The following is a 13,245-nucleotide window of genomic DNA, read 5'->3' as shown; positions in this document are numbered from 1 at the left end:
GTCTTGCCTAGGTTAATTTGTGATGGAGATTTAAAAATTTGAGGACATTTTTTAACAACATGAATTTCATAGCACTTTTTAGCCCCAAACTGGTTTTTGTGAAGAATTACATTGTTAATAGAATTTAAACAGAACAATTTCAAAGAAATTGATTATCCCCATACAAAAAAATATACAAAATGGACGTTTTTCAATTCCTGGTCCTGCTTTCTAAAATTATTTGGTAATTTTGTAGATTTTTTACAAATCAATGCTGAACATAATTATTGGCATATAAAACACAAACATTAAGAAATCATTAAACCATTTTCCCAATCGATTTCCATCAAAAATCAATTATTCGAAGCTTAAGCACAACACCTGTTCTCCACAAAGTTTGTGAAATCCTATTCACCATAAATTGTTTTTTAATTGCTTAATCATTCAAAAAAAAAACATCGAAGTCCAACTGACCCCACTAGCTCATTAACATAAAACTACAGGAGACATTACGGTTTCCTTTAAACAACAAGAATTGCTTAAACATTCTGCTAACATTGCAGAACATTTAATGAGACGAGGGCACACCAAGCAATTAATCAAATTGGCCTTATCGAACGCTTCCTAATTTACAATACCACTGCGACAACAAAAACAACTTAACAGAACAGCCTATGTTTATGTGAATGTAAGTACTTCGAATTATAAAACATTTGCTTTCAAACAAGGCGTAAAGTGACAATGTCAAGGATAATTTTTAACGCTTTAGCTATAATCAGTCGTGTCCGACTTAAGAGATATAAGAAACAATACAGGTAACTCGTTATTAAGAATGTAAATGGTACTTGTAGAACGTTTTTGGAAAAATATAATTGTTAGAATCGCTGTGTCATTTAAGTCCTTTGTGACAGCAAAGGAGAACCAGCATTGTAGAACCAGCTATTGTAGAACCAGCATGTTCGCCTTATAAAGCCTAGTTCACATCCGTTAAATTCACACAAGCCTTCAAAAAACGAAGTACTTTCTTGGTATTCCAGCCACACAACATGTTACACTGTTTCCTCTTCCTCGTTGTCCTCTCAACTTCTGCAGAAATTATAACTTGCAACCTTTGACCTATCAGCACGTTTTCTTATCAGAGAGTGACCTGTCATGACGGACAGTATGAGACTTCGATTCTAGCCAACGACAACAATGCGGTAGACCTATTTAAGTTCAGACTGGGGAACACACTCTCAAATGAGTGAAAATTTAACTAACTGGTTGTAAAATTGACCACAGTATGTCGCTTAAAATGTTTTTGTCCTGTTTGGTATATACAATTTCTTATTTAAAGTATATGCGAGTGAACTAAAATGCAGTTGAAATTTTCAAGAAGTTGGGATATCTGAACTGAGTTTCAGCATGTTTGGAGCATAGTATAGGTAAGGTTAAAGTGGCAATCTTAGACTTGCTTAGACGTTTTCATCCATTGTGATACCAAAGAAACAAGAGAAGAAAGATGCCTTCTAGTTCCTACCGTTGAACCATTCAGATCACTTTAAAAAGCCCAACAACTTCTGAATGTTCAAATGCAAATTTCGCCCATGAACATTCCACTAAGGAACAGGAGCAAACTTCTGACATAATCGTCCGATTCCAGTTTAAGCTCAATGATAAGGGGCCTCCTTTCTATAGCCGAGTCCGAACGGCGTGCCGCAGTGCGACACCTCATTTGGAGAGAAGTACCACATGGCATAGTACCTCACAAATGTTGCCAGCATTAGGATGGGAAAGCCACCGCTGAATTTTTTTTCTGATGGTCTCGTCGGGATTTAAACCCAGGCGTTCAGCGTCAAAGGGGGACATTCTAACCTCTGGATTTCAATTTAAATTTCCTGTCTACCAAAACACTCAAGTATTTCCACTTTCATTCTCTTCTCCCAAAGAGACAGATGCCACTGTAGGTAACTTGTATCTCCTTCTGAGAAGAACTACTTATGTCTTGCACGGATTTACGCCCATCGCACGTAGAGCTTTCTGAAGTATATTTCTAAGAGTGCTGGGAAACTTTCCCCTAACCATAATAGCCACGTCATCAGCATACGCGACCACTTTTACACCTTTTTCTTCCAGAGACAATAATATATTGTTAATTGCAATATTCCAAAGTAGAGGAGACAGTACAACTCCTTGAGTTGTTCCTTTGCTGGCCCATTTTTTTAGATCTACAGGTCTCAAGCCTGTCGTAATGTATCTTTTAGCAAGAAAGTTATTAATAAACTTTCTTAGTGTTGATGCCAAGAAACTCCAACTCCTCTCTGGTTGAATTCGGTTTTGCAATATTGAAAGCACCTTCAATGTCAAGAAGTGTAATATTCCTTGCCGTTTATTCCTTGACAGCGTGATAACCTCCATGTAGGCGACTAGGTCGTAAGGGGCTGTTTCAGTGGACTTGTCCTTACTATATATGCATGTTGTGTCCGAGACATGCGATCTGCAGGGATATATAACCTATGTTTCTATCAATCTCACTAGAGTCGTCAGTATAAAGGATGACAGTCTAATAGGACGAAAATCTTTCGCCTTCGTGTTGTAAGGTATTGAAGCTTTTGGATTGAAAATGACATTGGTGTCCCTCCATCCTACAGGTATTTGCGACATGGTGATACAAGCAGAGCATATCTCCCTTAGCCAAGGAGACAGTCTGTCGGACACAGCTTGCAATTCAACCGGTGATACATCATAAGAATAATATATGGTAATAAGCTACAGTAAAAAATTGCTACAAAATTCTTTTCCATACAAAATTTGTATACCCACCACCGTAGGAGAGGAGGTATATTCATTTTTTATTATGCCACAGATTCTTACACCAATTTTTGGTAAATTTAAACCAATTTTGGTAATTTTACACCCTTACGATACCCTTTTTTCAGTACATAATCTACAGAATTTTGGTGCGTTTGCAGCTTTCAATTCGTGACCATATGTTACCCATTGGCCTTCGAGCCTTATCTCAAAGAATTAGATTCCATATCACTGGAGACATGCCCAGAGGTTCCAGTTTCCTTAGAAAATTTTATGGAAGATTCTGGCGAGCTCGTCTGCTTCTCAATTCTTTGGGATATCTCAATGTCTCGGCTTCCACAATAGGTAAACTTTAAATTTGAGTTTTGTTCAGCAGATCACAACACCATAATATATAGGTCACATCAAGGCTGCAAAGTAGACCGAAGTCGAGTTTTTGAGGCCGGGGTCGAAGTCGGAGTCGAGCTATTGAGCCGGAGTTTGGTTCGGAGTTGACCACGTTAGTCCCGATTTCGTACCGCTCTCCGACTCCGGCTTAATACTCCTTCTCCGACTTAGACAAGGGCTAGACTCAGCAGCCCTGTGACAGATAACTGCAGAATACAGCCATGATATACAGTTTAACTCCAGCGATTGTCAATGGGATGCTTGCAGATGTATAAGATAAAAGTTGCTTTTCAACCTTTCCAAAGAGTTACATTTGAAGTTTATGTTCCTATCTAGCAGAACGCTCAGACATTTTGCGCCTGCAGTAAATGGAATGTTCTCTTCACCTAAGGAGAGTTGTATTTTTCAATGCAATGCATCTCAACGCGCTCCTTCTGTTTTGGCCTTTACTCAATGTTTGTGCGACGAACGTTACCTACCGATAGACAAACATATAATGCCATCCTGGCCAAACTTCGAATTTGCTTACAAAAGCACTGCAAATATCCAAAAGGAAAAAGTAAAATCTTGTTAACAAGCCATTCATCACTTTTCATTTCCATGTATTTTCTTTTTTGGCGGACTTCAAAACGTGATGGAATGAAACAAAACCGGATTTTTTCAATTTCCCTCTGGCAAACGTTTTTCTTTTTTGCTTTCCGTGGCTGCAATATTTGTTTCATACGCCACGAAAATAGATTGCTTTCGTCCTGAAATTACTGTCACTGCCCCTTTTTTTTCTAGACCATGGTGTTGTTCTTATACAGTAACAAGACCTAAATTGAAATGGAGACAAATTGTTGTCATTAATTAAAAGTCTAAAGTTACTGAACGCCAAAGCAAAACACACAGACACATAGAATACCACACACAGGAAAAAGTTCGAGTTAAGTGGTAAATTGCTACCAAATTCTTCAACCCCTTCCCCTTGGGGCATTTATTGTCGTGCTCTGAAGAAGACACTTCTTTCAATGTTCGAAAGTGGTAGACGATTTTACATTGAGGAGAATCTTGTAACAATGTAACAATTACCAGAAATGTTTGTATTACTGTCGTTCTTTGGGCAACAAGACTACTTTGATATATAGCCTTCACCAAAGGACTTCGTTAGAGTGTGTGCGTGTGTGCTTGCAGGGGTTTATAATGGTGTGAGGCTCTAAAAGCTTTCCGTGGTTAATATAACCCTTTTTCGCTTACAATATCCATTCACTTGGGATATTGATTGTTGTGGGCACCTTGTTTTATATGAAACTGATACCAATTTGTTTATGTCATTGTTTATTGTTTTGCTTGATCTGAGGGATACAAAAGGCATATTGTTTGAAAAAAGACTTCAATGAAGTAATGGAATAGAGAAACAATAATGTCCGTGTACAAATTTTCACAGAAAGGGCAATCAAAGGGATTTGTTATTTGCAATGTATATTTTCCACATCTCAACTAGTTACACAAGTATAAAATAATAATTGGTCCGGCGCAATTAAATAACCGTACTTTTCAATCAAATGCTTATAAAAACAAGTAAAAAGGCGTTATGTTCGGCCAGGCCGAACTTTAAATACCCACCACCTCGGGTATATGTAAACTATCTTTCTTCAAAATCCGGTAAAAAATGCTACCTTAAGACTTTAAATCGAGATATCGGTCTATAAGGCAGCCATATCCAAATCTGGACCAATTTGAGTCAAGTTTAAGAAAAATGTCGAAGAACCTAACACTGTCTCAAATTTCGGCGAAATCGGACAATAAATGCGCCTTTTATGGCCCCAAAAACCTTAAATCGAGAGATCGGTCTATATGGGAGCTATATTCAAATCTGGACCGACCTGGGCCAAATTGAAGAAGGATGTCGAAGAGCCTAACACAACTCACTTTCCCAAATTTCGGCGACATCGGACAATAAATGCGCCTTTTATGGGTCCAAAATTTAAATCGAGAGATCGGCCTATATGGCTGCTACATCCAAATCTGGACCGATCTGTGCAATATTGCAGAAGTATTACGAGGGGCTTAATTTAACTCACTGTCCCAAATTTCGGCGACATCGGAGCATGTCCGACTCTGGCGCTGAACGTTTTTATTGGAGCACTCGTAAATAAACGTTCTCAGCGAGTTTGTAAATAGGAAAAAAACTGGTCCCCCATATATAAAAGTCTGATAGTTTACGGTGTCGTCTTACATTTTTGTTTGACTCGGGCTTAGTTTAGCGCACTTCTCACAATTTGTTTGACAATACCAAAAAATAACTTTTTACAAACTATAATTGACGACCATTCACTGAAGATTTATTTGCAAAAAGGGCAGAGTCATCGCTGATTGGCGATGACAGATGCTCAGCTAGTCGAGAGCTAGATTGCCAAAAATGAGATGACGTCTTGTAATTATAAGCGCAGTTAGTGGACAGATTGCATAATTAGTGCACCACGCAACAAGTTGAATGGAGCGGACGTGTTTTCATCTCGCTCCTCAAACAAAAAAACCTTAAAGTATTAGGCTCAAAATGGACTCCAGAGACCCAACAGCTGCGGTGGTGGCATCAGCCGTAGCATCTTGTCCGCCTTTCCTATAGGTGTGGGTGCCTTGGGACCTGTTTAAGTGCACAACCAGTCTAACGAATGAGGAAGAGTCATCGGAGCCGAATGGAGAGATTAGGTCAGCGGGATGACGGTAGAAGTGAGTGTCGGCTTTGCTTAGCTAACTAGAAGACCGAGAAAGCGATCCGGGGCACGACGAAGGAGACTGAGGAGTATGAACCACCAGCGCAATCGGGCGAAATCGCAGGATGCTGCTAGGGATAGAATTTCTACGGAAGCTGGAAAGATAATCAGATCTCCCGAAGAGCATAAAACTGATAAAACGCTGAAAAACAAAAAAAACTTCCTGCTATCAAGTACTTTAGGAAGACTAAGCCAGCCCTCCTTTAATAGATAATCCCTACAGTGTCCTGCGGAGGGAGACAAAGTCGGAACAGGAACGAAGGAAAAGCGCACGGACCCAATACCGTCGGAAGTATCCAAACTCCTTGTAGTGCAAACCTCTAGCTGATGAGAATGATGGACATCCCCCAGCTCACAAACGATCTTCATCAAAGTATGGGTCAGCAAATTCGCAATGGAACACATGGTGAAATTCAAAGCAAATCCAAGGTTTTTGTCGCAGGGAAACGGGAATTCTTCCACATATTCCATAAATTCCATAAATTCCTGCAAGAGTTTGTAACAAATATAACGTTTTTTATACCCACCACCGAAGGATGGGGGTATATTCATTTTGTCATTCCGTTTGCAACACATCGAAATATCCATTTCCGACACTATAAAGTATATATATTCTTGATCAGCGTAAAAATTTAAGACGATCAAGACATGTCCGTCCGTCTGTCTGTTGAAATCACGATACAGTCTTCAAAAATAGAGATATTGAGCTGAAACTTTGCACAGATTCTTTTGTTGTCCATAAGCAGGTTAAGTTCGAAGATGGGCTATATCGGACTATATCTTGATATAGACCGATCCTCCGATTTAGGGTCTTAGGCCCATAAAAGCCACATTTATTGTCCGATTCTGAGCAATTCGGGACAGTGAATTAATTGTGTTAGGCCCTTCGACATCCTTCGTCAATTTGGCTCAGATCGGTCAAGATTTGGATTTCCTAGGCCCATAAAAGCCATATTTATTGTCCGATTTTGCTGAAATTTAGGACAGTGAGTTGTCTTAGGTCCTTCCACGTCCTTTGGCTCAGATGGGTCAATTTGGCTCAGATAGGTCCAGCTTTGGATATAGCTGCCATATAGACCGTTCCTCCGATTTAGGGTCTTAGGCCCATAAAAGCCACATTAATTATCCGATTTTGCTGAAATTTGGGACTGTGAGTTGTGTTAGGCTCTTCGACATCCTTCGTCAATTTGGCACCGATCGGTCCAGATTTGGATATAGCTGCCATATAGAAAGATCCTCCGATTTAGGGTCTAAGGCCCATAAAAGGCGCATTTATTGTCCCATGTCGCCGAAATTTGGAACAGTGAGATAAATTAAGCCCCTTGACATGCTTCTGCATTATGGCACAAATCGGTCCAGATTTGGATATAGCTGTCAAATAGACCGATCTCTCGGTTTTAGGTTTTGGGGCCATAAAACTCGCATTTATTGTCTGATATCGCCGCAATTTGGGATAGTGAATTGTGTTAGGCCCTTCGACATCTTCAATTTCACTCAGATCGGTCCTGATTTGGATATAGCTGCCATATAGAACGATCTCTCGATTTAAAGTTTTGGGTCCATAAAAGACGCATTTATTTTCCGATGTTGCAAAAATTTGGGCCAGAGAATTATGTTAGGCCCCTCCACATATTTCTTCAATTTGGTATAGATCGATCAAGATTTGCATATTGCTGCCATATAGACCGATATCTCGATTTAAAGTCTTGGCTCCCAAAAAAAAAGGCGCATTTATAATCCGATTTAACTGAAATTTGACACATTGACTTATGTTAGGCTTTTCGACATCCATGTTGTATATGGTTCAGATCGGTTTATTTTTAGATATAGCTACTAAAAGGACCAATATTTTGTTATACACAATTGAACAGTGACTTATTAGTATTTGGTCCAAATCGGATCATATTTCGATATAACTGCTATGCAATTTTCACCGGATTTTGATGAAAGGTGGTTTACATATATACCCGAGGTGGAGGGTATCCAAAGATCGGCCCGGCCGAACTTAACGCCTTTTTTCTTGTTTTATCCTGACAATAACTTTCATTCTTCATATACAGAACTTTTATACTTACGGTGACACTTTCAAAAATTTCACTTTCCGAATTTACTATCCGCATTCGACCGAGTTGCTCAATATACTGACAGACTTTTGGTCAGTCAAAAAAATAGAAACAATTGTTTTCTATGAGTCCATAGTGTAGGTCGGTTGGAATTGTAAATAGGCTATATCAGTCCCCGTTTTGATATAGCTGCCATATATACCTATATTAGATTTTGACTTCTTGAGCCACTAGAGGGCACAATTCTTATCCGATTTGGCTGAAATTTTGCATGAGGTGTTTTATTATGACATCCAACGACTGTGCTGAGTATGGTTGAAATCGGTTCGGATTTTGCACAACGCGTTTCGATATGACATCCAACAACTGTGCTAAGTATGCTTTAAATCGGTCCATAACCTGATATATCTGCCATATAAACCGATCTTGAATCTTGACTTCTGGGGACACTAGAGGGCGCAATTTTTATCCGATTTGGCTGAAATTTTGCATGAGTTGTTTTGTTATTGATTTCTAACAACTGTGTCAAATATGTTTCAAATCGATCCATAACCTGATATAGCTGTCAAAAAACCGATCTGGGATCTTGACTTCTTGAGCCTCCAGAGCCTCCAAATTATTATCCGATTTGGCTGAAATTTTATACAACGGCTTCTGCCATAATCTTCAACATGCTTGTCAAATATGGTGCGAATCACTTTATAGCCTGATACAGCTCCGATATAAACCGATCTCTCTATTTTACTTCTTGACCCCCTTGGTTGCCTAAATGGAGATATCGGGAAAATAACTCGACAAATGCGATCTATGGTGGAGGGTACATAAGATTCAGCACTGCCGAACTTGGCACGCTTTACTTGTTTTATTACGAAGCTAAGATTAAAATAAGAATTAAAAAAGAAAAATAATTGAACAGACATTTGTGAAGTAAAATAAGAATTGTACGATAATTGATGTCCGTTAGTAAATAGGGAAATAAATTTAAAAATATCATCTTTATTGAGATTCCATAGCAGGATATTGTCCAGCTTCAGACAATTGTTTAATGTTTCCTATTCAAAGAATAGTATAGCAAACAAGTTATAGTCCGATTCGGACCATAAATGAATGCTGACAATGTTCAGCAGAAGTCATTGTGTAATATTTCAGTTCATTCGGATAAGAATTGCGCCTTGTAGGGGCTCAAGAAGCAGAATCGGGAGATTCGTTTATATGGGAGCCACATCAAGCTATTGATCGATTCAGAAGGTCATGCGAGAAGCCGTTGTATAAAATTTCTTCCAAATCGGATGAGAATTGCGCCCTCTAGAGGCTCAAGAAGTCAATATCCCAGATCGGTTTACTTACTAAGCAGAGTGGTTGGAAGTCATAACAAAACACCTCATGTAAAATTTCAGCCAAATCGGATTACAATTGCGCCCTCTAGAGGCTCAAGAAGTCAAGACCCAAGATCGGTTTATATGGGAGCTATATCACCGATATAACCGATTTGGTCCATTTACAATCCCAACTGACCTACACTAATAAAAAGTATTTGGCGAAATTTCTTCGAAAGTTATGGTGCTTTCGACAGACAGACGGACGGACGGACGGACGGACATGGCTAGATCGACTTTGTAACACCTCGAAATATGCATCTGTATATATATTTCGAGGTGTTACAAACAGAATGACGAAATTAGTATACCCCCATCCTATGGTGGTGGGTATAAAAAAGCATCTTTATTTTAAAGTTTTCGTTTCGTTAAAATTCTACCAATAAGGGAAAATCTTAAGTTTTGGGTTTTTCAGTGTATCACACTAGCGACAGATCATGTGGGAATCGAAACCACGAACTGTGCACTGGTAATCCGAGCACGGTCCCAACTCGTCTACCGGGGATCATCTTTTATGATTAATTCAAGCAAGAATTTGTGACGAATATAAAATTTTGGGAAAATCGGTGCAGGATTCTAGTTACAATGGTTCGAGAAGTTTAAATCGGTATAGGAGCGATATCATCATCTAAACCTATTTTGATAAAATACTCGAGAATACTCAGAATAAGAGAATGCGAGCAATAGATATATGTATGTATATGTGGGTTGCATCTTAAACTGAGCTGAGTTTGACCAACTCGGTAGCCGATGTTGTAGTGTGCTCGGAGTGCCAGTGCAAGGGTCGTGGGTGCGATTCCTACCAGAAGTCTTCGTGTGACGTTGCTGTTGTATCACAGTGGACTTGAGATTGTCTGAGTGAGTCAATAAAGCAGTGCCACTTATACCTAACCTAACCTAACCAAACACTCTCAAATTTAAAGATGATCGAATGACAATTGTGGTTTGTTCTTTGTACACAAATTAACAGAGAGACGGACATAGCGAAATCGAGTACGATAGTGACACTGAGTTAATCCTTTCTTGTAAGTGGTTCAAATAAATGTACTAAATTATAAAACCCTGGACCTCAGTTGTGGTGTAGGGTAAAAGTAGTCGTGAAGCTTTTATTTTCGTACGAATTCAGTTATGTTCTGTTGTATTGCTTCTGCTATAAGCAAAACAAAGCAACTATGGAGAGATAAACAGGAAATAAACAAATCACCTTTTCGTGTAGCAAAGCGCCTTTGCTGTAAACAAACGAGAATTAATAAATTTATAATTTATTAAAAATATCTAATTGTAAAGTAGTAAGAGTGTCAGTTGTTGAATTCTTTTAAGACCAATGATACCTGCGGAATTGCTAAGCCTATCTATTTAAATGATATTTATATATTTGAGTATATTAGAAGCAGCAGTCATTGTTGCATGGGACACAATTCTCCATTAAATAGCGACATGATTAATGAGCCCCCTTTACCCCCACATAAACGCAGTCAACTTAAGATGCAAGACCATGGCAGCAGAAAGCAAATAACTCAAAATTCATGTTTTTAGCAGATTTTTCTTAAATCTCAACAACAGGCCACAACTGAGACATGAAATACATTACACGGCCATTAGGTATTAACAAAACAGAGAAATTACGATTTATGGCATACTATAGGACAAAGTTTATTTTTGCTTTCTTCAAAAGAACAGTTTTTTCGTAACTTTTTGTCCTTAAAAACAAGAAAAGCGATTCACCCCCACAAAAAGCCGAGCAGTGAATGTTTGTCGCTTTTTTGTATTTTTTATGACATTCTTAAAAGCGCAACAAGGAAAAGGTCACCCATAGCCGCAACTACGTCGGCTTCTGGCCTGTTGAACTGCAAACAAACAACCCCAAGCAATGAATTTTTCAATCAATTAGGTTTTTGTTTAAAGTTGGTCCTTTTGGAGTAAGGGAAGTTTTGTGATTTGTACGTTACTTCACCCAGCAGCAATAGCCCTTAGCACGAAGTTCCTTCTTTCGTTACATGCTGTTTTTTAAGTTCGGTTTTCTGGACGGGGCAAGTGTGTCTTTATGTTTGTATTTTATGTTCTGGCTGGAAGCTATGAAATTGTTTTCAAATGCTGATTTATGACCTTTTTAATGCGGCCAAGAAGTAAACGACATTTAATTATAAACATTCTTAATGGAATTTTCGCATTAGCGGCAAATTTGTTTACAATGGAGCAAAGGAAAACATTTTAAATATTTTAACAATTCTCGTAGCCTAGTATGCACCGTGAGATGACAGCTTTGACATGGTTTAGGCGAAATATCTTTAAAAGTGAAAATATCAAAGCATACCTTGAGGCGACACTAAGAAGACAGTTTGAGTTTCTTCGAAATGGACCCAAGCCCACACCACAGCCTAATGTTAGTGAACACACAATTTCCAACAAATACTCCGCTGGTAATCGTCTTCTTTAGATCTCGTTAAAAATATTTAAAATAATAGGGTTCTCTGTTTCTATTACAAATAGAACAAGTAAAAGCGTGCTAAGTTCGGCCGGGCCGAATCTTATATACCCTCCACCATGGAGCGCATTTGTCGAGTTCTTTTCTCGGCATCTCTTCTTAGGCAAAAAATGATATAAGAAAAGATTTGCTCTGCTATAAGAGCGATATCAAGATATGATCCGGTTTAGACCACAATTAAATTATATGTTGCAAACCTGTGTAAAATGTCAGCTTATTCGAATAAGAATTGCGCCCTTTGGGGGCTCAACAAGTAAAATAGAATGATCGATTTATATGGGAGCTGTATCGGGCTATAGACCAATTCAGACCATAATAAACACGTATGTTGATGGTCATGAGAGGATCCGTCGTACAAAATTTCAGGCAAATCGGATAAGAATTGCGCTCTCTAGAGGCTCAAGAAATCAAGACCCAAGCTCGGTTTATATGGCAGCTACATCAGGTTATGGACCGCTTTGAACCATACTTGGCACAGTTGTTGGATATCATAACAAAACACGTGGTGCAAAATTTCATTCTAATCGGATAAGAATTGCGCACTCTAGAGGCTCAAGAAGTCAAGACCCAAGATCGGTTTATATGACAGCTATACCAGGTAATGGACCGAATTGAACCATACTTAACACAGTTGTTAGAAGTGATACTAAAACACTATGTGCAAAATTTCAATCAAATCGGATGAGAATTGCGCCCTCTAGAGGCTCAAGAAGTCAAGTCCCAAGATCAGTTTATATGGCAGCTATATCGGGTTATGAACCGATTTGAACCACACTTGGCACAGTTATTGGATATCATAACATTGGATATCATTCTAGAGGCTCAAGAAGTCAAGACCCAAGATCGGTTTATATGGCAGCTATATCAGGTTATGGACCGATGTAAACCATACTTGGCACAGTTATTGGATATCATAACAAAACACTTCGTGCAAAATTTTATTTTTTTCGGATAAGAATTTCGCACTCTAGAGGCTCTAGAGGCTCAAGAAGTCAAGACCCAAAACCGGTTTATATGACAGCTATACCAGGTAATGGACCGAATGGAACCATACTTAGCACAGTTGTTAGAAGTGATACTAAAACACTATGTGCAAAATTTCAGTCAAATCGGATGAGAATTGCGCCCTCTAGAGGCTCAAGAAATCAAGACCCAAGATCGGTTTATATGGCAGCTACATCAGGTTATGGACCGATTTGAACCATACTTGGCGCAGTTATTGGATATCATAACAAAACACTTCGTGCAAAATTTCATCCCAATCGGATAAGAATTGCGCACTCTAGAGGCTCAAGATGTCAAGACCTAAGATCGGTTTATATGACAGCTATATCAGGTTATGGACCGATTTGAACCATACTTGGCAGAGTTATTGGATATCATAACAAAACACGTTGTGCAAAATTTCA

Source organism: Stomoxys calcitrans, chromosome 4 (assembly GCF_963082655.1).
Source record: "Stomoxys calcitrans chromosome 4, idStoCalc2.1, whole genome shotgun sequence".
Classification (NCBI taxonomy): domain Eukaryota; kingdom Metazoa; phylum Arthropoda; class Insecta; order Diptera; family Muscidae; genus Stomoxys; species Stomoxys calcitrans.
The sequence above is the reverse complement of the archived record's forward strand: the minus strand, read 5'-3'. Positions refer to the sequence as shown.